The following is an 11324-nucleotide window of genomic DNA, read 5'->3' on the forward strand; positions in this document are numbered from 1 at the left end:
CATTATGACTTCCCGTTGTTTGCACATTGCTATTTTGGTCATGTCCATTCTCACTGGGAATGCCTCCCTACAGGCGGTTGCCAGCACTGCAACAAAAGAATTAAAGTTTCCGTTCTGCTCCGCTTGCAGGTTGGCTACTCTGGCATGGACATTTGCAGATGGCCAGGTATACTTGATTTTGGTGACATCAGCAACTAGTTTTCATCCCAGGAGACGTCTCATCTCATGTGACATGGGATGAAATTCAGTACAGAACTTTGTCACTTCTTCGACAAACTTATTACCTCCAACTTCGAGTGGGTCAGGCAACTGCCCATAGGCACCTTCCAGATCCCTCATGGTCCATGGCCGGTGGACCAACACTGGGCGCCCTTCTGGACCTGCAACTTCAACCATCAGGGCTTGCAGAACTGCCTGGTTAGATGATCGTGCTCTAGTATCCTCGCTGTCTGACTCATCATCCGTCGGGGGGTAATTACGAACAGGCCTTGGATGCCTTTGCATCATGAAGTGGCCATCTTTCTTTTGGGCTTCTTGCTTCAGTTGGTTGCTGGTGTGGTGTGCTATCGGTGATCCAGCAAGCCCTGAGGCGGCGGTCGCTGATGTGGAACCTTCACCAGGCGGACATCATCGGGGGGCTGCAGGTCTCGGAGGGCAGTCATCAAGGTCAGGATCTGAAACAGACTTAAGACACTGTACAGCTTCATTAGGTTGTTTGCCGCGCATCTGCATGTGTGCTGGTGTTTGCACGTATATTTGATCTATCTTTCACTTGAGATTTCCTTTCTCTGATATCAGCCTCAGCCTTCCACATGTTATAAGCACTCCAATTCACAGGTTCTATTTTTCCCTTCCTTTTCTCCTTTTCTCTCTCCTCCAACCTCGACTTCAATATTTCCAGCTGTCTCTTACTAAAACTTCCTCCCTCCGGAAAACCACATTCCTTGATCCATAATTCTAACTGCTTCACAGACTCTGGGCCATAATTATTGAGCATGTATTGTATTTTTGGTTGGCCATTCCAAGTCCTGTGTGGACACTCCCTTTGTTTGCTCTTGCTGCAGCCCATTTTTAGTGTCACTGGAAAAGTGTTCAGTTCTTTCTCTCTCTTGCGGTACCATTACCTTTTCTTTTTTGACTTGCTTTTTACCTCCGGAGGTCCCATCTCACATTGGGCGCATCCGCCTCAATACCTTGGTTTTCATAAACCAAGAAACCATGTACCCAGTACGTCTTAGGCGAGTGCACCTCAGCCAGTGGTGGTTCCAAGTCTAAAACCACCCTTAACCTTGCTGTCTCCTAAACACTCTTGAGACTGCAAGCCCCTTCCCTTGGGGTTTTACTCTAACACCACGCGAGAGTTCACTGAACACTTTTCCTGCTGTATTTATTCTCTTAGAATGAGTCTCTTTACAGGATTACCTTACCCACGACTCTTACCCCGATCTTATTTGATTCAAAACCCCGGCGCTAGGGTGATCCACAGATTCCCAGTCCTCTCACGCAAAAGGGCCAATTCAGTGCTCGCGATGAAGTGAAATACCTTCAAGGTGCTCGCGCGTGCGCCTCCTTAGAATCTTCAGAATCTCACCCAGTCGCGGGATCCCGGACAAGCCCCCGGACAAGTCGTGGAAATTAAATTGACTTAACTCAATAATTAGCAAGAGCAAAGCAAGGGTCTTTATTAAAAGTCTTACAAGATTGACTCATTACACTGTCAGATGCCTCAATGCAATGAATAACGAAAAATTACACAGACGCCTGCCATATAGCGTTCCTTATCACACTCTCAAGGGCAGAGACTGGGGAAACTCAAGTTGTTATCCTCTCATCCCCTGGTCCTAGACATAACAGTTATTTAGCGTTCGCTGAGTTCGACTATTGTAAGGTCAAGTTGAATGTTTTCAGAATTCAAACAGAGATAAACTAACTGCAAACCTTCATCAAAGCATTGTTTATAAATCTCAGTACAGCATTGATTTAAAATGGACTTATTCTCTTTAAATTTCACAGTAAATGGATAATTTTCCATTACAGTAACCCACACATTATCTCTACGCATCCTTTTTAAATGTTGAGTTCCACTAGTAACAATCATTGTTTCCTCTGCATTGCTAATAATCTGTCTCCAATCACCACAATTGACACTCTCTGGAAACAACCATTTTAGAAATACTTTGATAAAGTACAGACCAATCTACTGCCTTGTGAACTTAGAACAAATAACGTCCGGGAAAATCCATTTTGACCACAATGGGCTAATATAAGAAAGCAGACATGATCTTGTTAAAGGCAAGCATTGTTTGACTAACTTAATTGAGGTTTTCTTGATGAGGTAACAGTAGATGGATAAGGGCTTTACGATGGATGTGTGCATTAACTTTCAAAATGTTTCTAAAACTATGGATTACACTTGTTAAAAAAATTGAAAGCATTGGATAAAAGGGGCAGCAGCAGCACGCATTCAAAATTGGTTGAGAGATTAAAAAATAGAGTTGGTGTGAATGGCTGTTTTCATACTGAAGGGAAGTAGATGGAGGAGTTCTCTAAAGTTCAACATGAGGATTACTGCTACCTTTGATATACTTTAATAACATGGACTTGGGATCCAGGGCATGATTTTAAAATTTGCACGTCTTTATTTTGAATCTCTAGTTTCTGGATTATTTTGCATTTATCTTAGCTAACTCTGTTTTACCATCTTCAGCAACTTCAATATCCTTCCTTCTCTCTATCATAAAATCACAAGTGGGGATGTTCACCAAGGTTTGCACATGTTCATCACTATTCATGACTCCCTCAGATTTCAAAGCAGTCCATGTCCAAAGGCAACAAGACCTGGACAATGTCCAGGATTGGTCTGAAAAGTGACAAGTAACAATTGTGCCAAACAATGGCCATCTCCAACAAGAGACAGTCCAACTACTAACCTTTGACATTCAATGATGTTTTTGTTACTGACTTCCCCACTGTCAACATCCTTTGAGTTACCATTGATCAGAAACTCAACTGGAATCTCCACATAAACATAATGGCGACAAGAGCAGGTCAGAGGCTAAGAATTTTGCAGTCGGTAACCCACCTACTGACTCTGCAAAGCTTGTCCACCATCTACAAGATACAGGTCAGAGCTGTACCCCCCACTTGCCTGGATGATTGCTTCTCCAAACAACACTCAAGGAGACTGGCACCATCCAGGACAAAGCAATCCACTTGCTTGGCATTACATCCATAAAAAGCTAGTCACTCTACCACTGACGCTTTGCATCAGTGGTGTTTTTGTTCTACACTATGCCCTATAAAAATTCAAAGATCCTTAGACAGCACCTTTCAAAACCATGGCCACTTTCAAGTCTAAGGACATGGGCAGGAGATAGTACATGAGACCACGACCACCTGCAAGGTGCCCTTGAAGCCACACACATCCTGACTTGGAAAAAATATCACAGTTCCTTCAGTGGTACTCGCTCAAAATCCTGGAAATCACTCCCGAATGGCATTATAGATTAACTTAGATAACATGGTCTGCAGTGGTTCAAGAAACAGATCACCACCATCTCTTCAATGGCAACTGGGATGGGCAATAAATGCGGACTCATCCAGTGACACCCACATCGCACGAATGAAAATTCTAACTCAGTTGCCCAGCACTTTGAACAAGCATATACATTGAATAATGTAACGACCTTCAATAGTTCACATGTAATGTATTATTGACTCATTTTCATCACTCAAGCTCATGGTCAGTACTGTGTGAGAATGAAAGGCAGCTATATCAGTTCAACGTTCATAAAAATACAACAAGCTTGAAAATAGTTCCAAGGGAGCTAAATGCTGTTGTACCATTTGGGGTTCAAATTGACAGATAAACGTATCAAGCTATGGTCTCACAGTTTGATAGCAGGTGAATCTCTTGACTATGTTGTGGTTGAATAATTCCCACCAGCTTTCCATTCTTCTTTACACATCACTGCGTTTGAAATGTGACAGAATGATAATTCACAAGTTATAGAGAATCCTTCTACTTTTTAAAAATGGTGCAAGATGGGACAAACCCAAGAGACCAATAAAGAGCAGGTCACTAAAGTACGTTCTTTTAGAATTTTTAAATCAGTTTGTATTTCTGCTATGATGGTACAATGCTTTCTGGTTTCAGGAACTGTATATTCTGCATAGGAGTTAATTTCCAGAAATAATTAAATTTGGAAAGCAGATACATTTTCACGCAGGTACATTTGTATTAATAAAGTATGAGATATGGAAATTTTAAAATAAATGCTTAAAATTTTCCAAATAGGATGGTATATCATTCTTAAGCTGCAGAAAGTTAAACAGATTTTACTGTCACTGTTCATTAGCAGTTACATTGTTAATTCGGTAAAATCTTATTGGAAAATGGTGTGCATATTTTAGTTCTATTAGCTGTCTTCGGCCTTCAGCTGATGGTAAATTCAGCTTTTTGTTCTCACATAATATTAGTTCTCATCTTTATTTTAGACAATAAGCAAGTTCTAAGAAATAATCATTACATTTCTGACTGGACACATTTTAGAGCAATTTGTTTAATAGGTAGCATTTCAGTCAATGCTTTAGCTTTCTCTCTTTCAGTGTCACTAGTATAATATCAATCACTATTTTTGCCATTTGTGTGGAAAAGGCATGTCGAATTGAGTGCCAGCTCCAAATCTGATGGATCATTAGCATATTATAATGTGTCTCTACATAGTTCTCAATTTCAAGTAGATTTCAGGCATTAAAAGAAATCCAACAAATTACTCTGTACTGACACACAAATGTAACTGAGCAATAAAGAAGTAATTGTTGGTAGTACAGAACATAAACTTTGCTAAAATGAGCCAAGAAGACTAAGATTTTTATCTTGCACTCAACAGAACTCGATTGCATGAAACAGACTTAGAGAAAAGGATACCAATTTCTACAGCATGAGAAGAGGATGCTGATTGGTCGCACCATCACTGACTTGGTGATGCTGCAAAAGCAGTTAACTATCAGCTTTAGTTCTCAGACCAGACAGGTAGGCACTGGTCAAGGCATGCCCAAGGCAATACAGCAGATATTGGTAGTCCCCATGCCCCCTAATATTTTCTTGCAAAACATGTATGTACAAATTTCTTTCACCTGCATAAAACAAACCTGTGAGCCCAACTGATAACCTCTTATGTCTGGTGGAATTCTTAACTTCACATTTTCAGAGAGAATATGCTCTTTTTCCCCCCTCAACGTTGGTGAGCCCTCATCTTCTATTAAATGGAAAGACGTGTTCACTGAGTTTTAACTCCTTCAATACTAGTTAACTCATCACAAACCAACATGCGACAAGTCTACTGAGACCCTTAAAGCACACCTATTGGACCTGGCACATTCACATCGTGAAGCACCTACTGATTTGACAGATTTTTCTTCTGCAACACAAATGACTGGTAGCGTTGCATAATCTCAAGGCAAACGCCAATATAAATCTGACAAAGGGACTGAAGTAGTCATACTAAAAAAAACACCCCACAATTGCATTAACAAAATGCTGCTGTACTCAATGATGGTTCCATGTTTATATGAAAACCTGCCATTACAGATGATCAGACAGCTACATTTAATATCTTAAAATGATTTTACAATCAACAGATTACAAGTAGACTCTTTATTTCGGATGTTGCATGCCTTCAGTTCGAACTTTTTACTTGGTGCAATCTCCTCCCTGTTTAAAGAAAGAAAGCTTGTGTTTGTCCTAAAGAAAAAAAAATCCTATATTTCAATTTACTTGTGTTTGACAGTGTCTGATAATACATGTTCTGGACAAGTACAATTGTCCATCCTTACCCACTTATTAAATGTTCTGATTCTTTTAAAATATGCAACATCATCAAAAATTTGCACCCCCTTCAGTGTCAGCATATGCATGATGAACCTGGTGGATATCTGGCTGATGGTAACAACAATGGCTGGATGTCACATGGACACATTGTCAAAAGATGTATAACAATGCAGGAACAATAGTGGTAATACAGAGTTGTGTACACTAATTGTATGGGGAATGTCTACATGACACAAAGTTAAAAGTCATCCTGTTATAATTAGTTGTGACTCAGAGCTATGTGAACAATGGCACCATTGTCAGAAATTACAGTTATATGGCTCTTTTAGAAATTTGAACAATGCCAGTCAGCATTTTATTTTGGTGGTGACTCAGCTGGGACTAAAGTGCAAACACACTGATTTGTTTTATTTCAGTCTTGCTGCTAAAACATTTAAGACATTTGTAACCATTGCTCCAAAATGGGAAATAACATTAAATAACATCAGTGAAACAGTTTGGTCTTACTAAATGTTTTTAGGAATATAAAAACATAAATGCCCCATCATTTAACAGGATTGTGGCTGATCTTCTACTTAAACTCTGTCTTATTGTAGTTTTGCTATACCTTTCTCAAACTCAAAACCAATTATCCTCCATCTTGAATATATTCAATGACCATTCTGACAATTCACTGTAGCAGTGAATTTCAATGAGTTAATCCTCTTAATGAAGAAATTTTCCTTTTATTTCAGTCCAAATAACTTCCCCCATATTCTGCAACTCTCACTTTGTGGTCTAGGTTCTCCATCCCCAAGGGAAGTTTTTGCTCAACATCTATATCACAGGCCTCTTAATGTTATGTTTCAATTAGTTCATCTCTCATTCTTTTAAACTCCAGGGAACACAGCTCCAATCTCAATGTCTCCACATAGGATGACTTACTCATCCCAAGAACCAGTCTACTCAGCAAATCAAGGGAACCCTTGCTACATTCTCTCAAGGCAAATATATCCTAACTTTGCCAAGGAGATCAACTGCATACTGTTCTCTAGACAAATTATTTTTGAGAGTTAAAATTCACACAACACCAGGTTATAGTCCAATAGGTCTATTTGGAAGCACTAGCTTTCGGAGCACTGCTCCTTCATCAGGTGGTTGTGGAGTATAAGATCATAAGACACAGAATTTATAGCAGAAGATTACAGTGTCATAGAGGGATAAATTATTCTAGATAAACCTGATGTCTGCGTCAATATGCGCAATCTTCTTGTACCCACCTACCTGCTGGATTATCTATTGCAGTAAGTTGGTGGCCCTCCACTCAGTGCAGGTAAAGCAATGCCATACACTGCATGATGCCAGTAGAACTGGGAATGTCTCCTAAGTGGTGCAGCGGACACTATCGGGGTTTAAACTGCAAAGCAAATTGATTTAAACTTCAAGGATATTTAAGTGATTACAGTTGTTTTTTCTTTTTCCATTATCCTTAACTTGTAATATTATTGTTATTATTGTTAACGTCTTTCTTATTGCAAAAATTATTGCCAGCAAAAATAGAATCAGGGTCATTAATAAAAGATGATCTGAAAGCTGAATCTCTGCTATGAACAAATATGCACATGCAAACAAGTTGTGCGGATACTTTGGGTGGATAATGTGCTGATCGTGGCTTCCCACACTTCAGTATAGATTTTTGCAATGATCCTGCCTCCTCTCAGTTGGCTCCCCCATTTTAAATTTTCAGGTTATGTCCATCTCCAGAACCAAACCTCACCACCTGACTCTGAATGACCAACCTCAACCCCTCACCCACCTGCCACACTACCATCCTCACCCACTAACATTCCACCTTTGCCTCTTGTCCACCCTAAACATATGCTAATCTCAACCTATGCAACTACCACCCTTCCAGTCTTGTACCCTAATCAATCTACCATTCTACACATCTACCACCCTATCTACCTGCTATCCTACTTAGCTACCACCTTATCCACCTGCAAGCCTACAATCCTACTCCCCTCACCATCTACCCAGCTGCTTATCTACCTCAGTGACACTCATTTACTCAGAATCAAAGAGAAAAAAATGGACAGAATTATTACGTAACGTCATTAAAGGTTTATAAGAAGTAAAAAGAAAGACATTCACAATACTAGCTATATTACAAGTTAAAAGGAAAATAGTAAGAAAATAATTATGTCATCACTTAAAAATGTTCGAGAAGTTTAAATCAAGTTGCTGTAATCTTCTGCTAAAAAGTCTGTCTTATGATCTTATTCTCCACAACCACTCCAGAGCAGTGCTCTGAAAGCTAGAGTTTCCAATTAAACCTGTTGGACTATAACCTGGTGTTATGTGACTTTTAATTTTGTACACCCCAATCCAATACAGGCATCTCCAAATCATAGTTTTGAGAGAACTTTTACCACTGAGAAACCAGCAGAGCTCCATCTTAGAGTAAACTGGAATTAATTTTACCTTAAACAGAAGCTGGCATCTAATTTCGCAGTTGAGGTAGACCTTGAACCCAACCCCCCCCCCCACCCACTTAGGACCCCTTCTCCTGCCTCCAACACACCCCATCCACCTGGACACCCTGTGCTGGTCTGTTACCTGCCCTTGGCCTCTTCATTTTAAACTGTTGCCATGACATCAACTGCCTCAACCAGTCCAACCGCATCACCCACTCCCACTCTCTCCCTCTCAACGCACAGACCTCTGTTCCAACCCCAACCTCACCATCAAACCTGCAGACAAGAGCTGGGGAGTGCAGTAGTAGTGTGGCGCACCGACCTTGACACTGGTGAAGCTATGTGCCAACTCACACACCCCTCCTCCTACTACCCTTGTGATCATGACCTCACATCCCATCACCCATTCATCATCTCCCAGACCAGCCATAACCTCATCACCTCTGAGGATCTCCCACCACAGCCTCCAACCTTATTGTCCCTGAACCCTGCACTGCCTGATTCTACCTCCTTCCTAAGATTCACAAACCTGACTGGGTCGACTGTGGCATTGTCTCAGCCTGCACCTGTCCCATCTGAACTCCTATCTTCCCACCTTGACACCATCCTGTCCCTGTTAATGTGGAAACTCCCCACCTATGTTCGAGACACCACCCACGCCCTTCACCTCCTCCAAGATTTTCATTTCCCTGGCTCCCAACACCTCATTTTCACCATGGATATCCAGTCCCTGTACACACCGATCTGCCATGACAAAGGTCTGTTTCTTCCTCTCACGCCGTCCCAACTAGTACCCTTCCACTGACACCCTCATCCGCCTGGCTGAAATGGTTCTCACCCTCAACAATTTCTCCTTCCAATCCTCCCACTTCCTCTAAATCAAAGGGGTAGCCATGGGCACCCGGATGGAACCCAGCTATGCCTGCCTGTTTGTTGGCTATGTGGAATAGTCCATCTTCTGCAGTTACATTGACACCATCCCCCACCTGTTCCTCCATTGCATCGATGACTGTATCGGCGCCGCCTCGTGCTCTCACGAGGAGGTTGAACAGTTCATCAACTTTACCAACACCTTCCACCCCGACCACAAATTTACCTGGACCATTTTGGCAACCTCCCTCCCCTTCCTGATCCTCTCCATCACCATCTCTGGCGACCGACTTACCACAGACCAGAAGCCCACCAACTCCCACAGCTACCTGGACTACAACTCCTCCCACCCTACCTCCTGTAAAAACCCCATCCCTTATTCACAATTCCTCTGCCTCATTTGTTCCCAGGATGACCAATTCCACCTCAGAGTACCAGAAGGCCTCCTCCTTCCACGATCTCAACTTCCCTTCCCACGTGGTTGACTATGCCCTCCAGCACATAACCTCCACTTCATGCACCATCGCCCTTGAACCCCACCTCTTGACGCAACAAGGACAATAGCCCTGTGGTCCTCAACTTCCACGCCAATAACCTCCGCATACATTGCATCATGTTCTGCCACCTCTAAATGGACCTCACCACCAGAGAGATATCTCCCTTCCCACCCCAATCAGCGTTCCGAAAACACCATTCCCTCTGCAACTCCCTCATCAAATCCACACTGCCCCTCCCCCCCACCAAACCATACCCCTCTCCTGGCACCTTTCCCTGCACAAAACCTGCGCCCACACCACTCCCCTCACCTCCTGCCAAGGTCCCAAGGGATCCTTCCATATATGTCAGAAATTTACATGTACCTCTATCAATGTCACGTATTGCATCTGTTGCACCCGGTGTGGTCTTTTCTACATTGGGGAGACAGGATGCCTTCTTGCGGATCATTTCAGAGACCATCTCTGGGACACCCGCACCTAACAACACCCCCCCCACCCCTCCACCCCCACCTGTACACTTCAACTCCCCCTCCCACTCCATCAAGGACATGCAGCTCCTGGGCCTCCTCCACTGCCAAACCATTACTACCTGACACCTGGAGGAAAAACAGCTCATATCCTGCCCTGGGACACTGCAACTACATGAGATAAATGTGGATTTCAACAGCTTCCTCATTTTTCCTCCCCCCCACCCCCCACATTATTCCAGTCCCAAGCCTCCAACTCGGCACCACCCTCCACACCTGTCCATCACTTTCCCCTCCCCCCACCCCCAACCTATCACCTTCTCCCTCACCTTCATCCATTTATCACACTCCCAGCTACCTTCCACCCCCAACCTCATTCCACTCCCATTTATGTCTCAGCCCTAGCCCACAAGCCTCATTCCTGATGAAGGGCTCATGCCCGAAACTTCGATTCTCCTGCTCCTCAGCTGTTGCCTGACCTGCTGTGCTTTTCCAGCACTACACTCTTGACTCTCACTTTTTCTTATAAGGATTAAGCAATCCAAGTTAGATTCATTGAGGTATACAGCAAAGAAAAAGATTATTTTGGTCCATCAAGTCTTGGCCAGTCAAAAACAATCAGCTAACTATTCTAATTCCATTTTCCAGCACTAGGCCCATACCCTGGTATGTCTTGATATCACAAGTTCACATGTTTTAAGGGTTACTGCCTCTACAACTCTTGCAGGCAGTGAGTTCCAGATTCCCATAACCCTCAGAGATAAAAAGGTCTTTCCTCAGATCCCCTCTAAACCTCCTGCCCCTTACATTTAAATCTATGCCCTCGATCACTGATTCTTCCATGTAGAGGAAACATTTCTTCATGTCTCCGCTATCTGTGACCTTCATAATTTTATAGATTTCCACCATGTCTCCCCTGAGTTTCCACTGTTCCAAGAAAATATCACCCTAAAACTCTTCAGCCCAGGCAACATACTGGTAAATCTCCTCTGCATCCCCTTCAGTGCAATTAAATCCCTTCTATAATGTGTATTCCAGAGGTGCACATACTATTCTAGCTGTGGCCTAACCAATTTTAATACAGTTCCAGCATAACCTCCCGGCTGTCAAAGTCAATATCTCGTCTAATAAAGGCAAATATTCCATGTACCTTCTTAGCCACTTCACCTGTCCTGCTACTTTTAAGGGAATGGTGGACAAGAAC

The sequence above is a fragment of the Chiloscyllium plagiosum genome, unplaced genomic scaffold (assembly GCF_037043375.1).
Source record: "Chiloscyllium plagiosum isolate Xiang-an unplaced genomic scaffold, Cpla_swu_hap1 HiC_scaffold_19, whole genome shotgun sequence".
NCBI lineage: Eukaryota > Metazoa > Chordata > Chondrichthyes > Orectolobiformes > Hemiscylliidae > Chiloscyllium > Chiloscyllium plagiosum.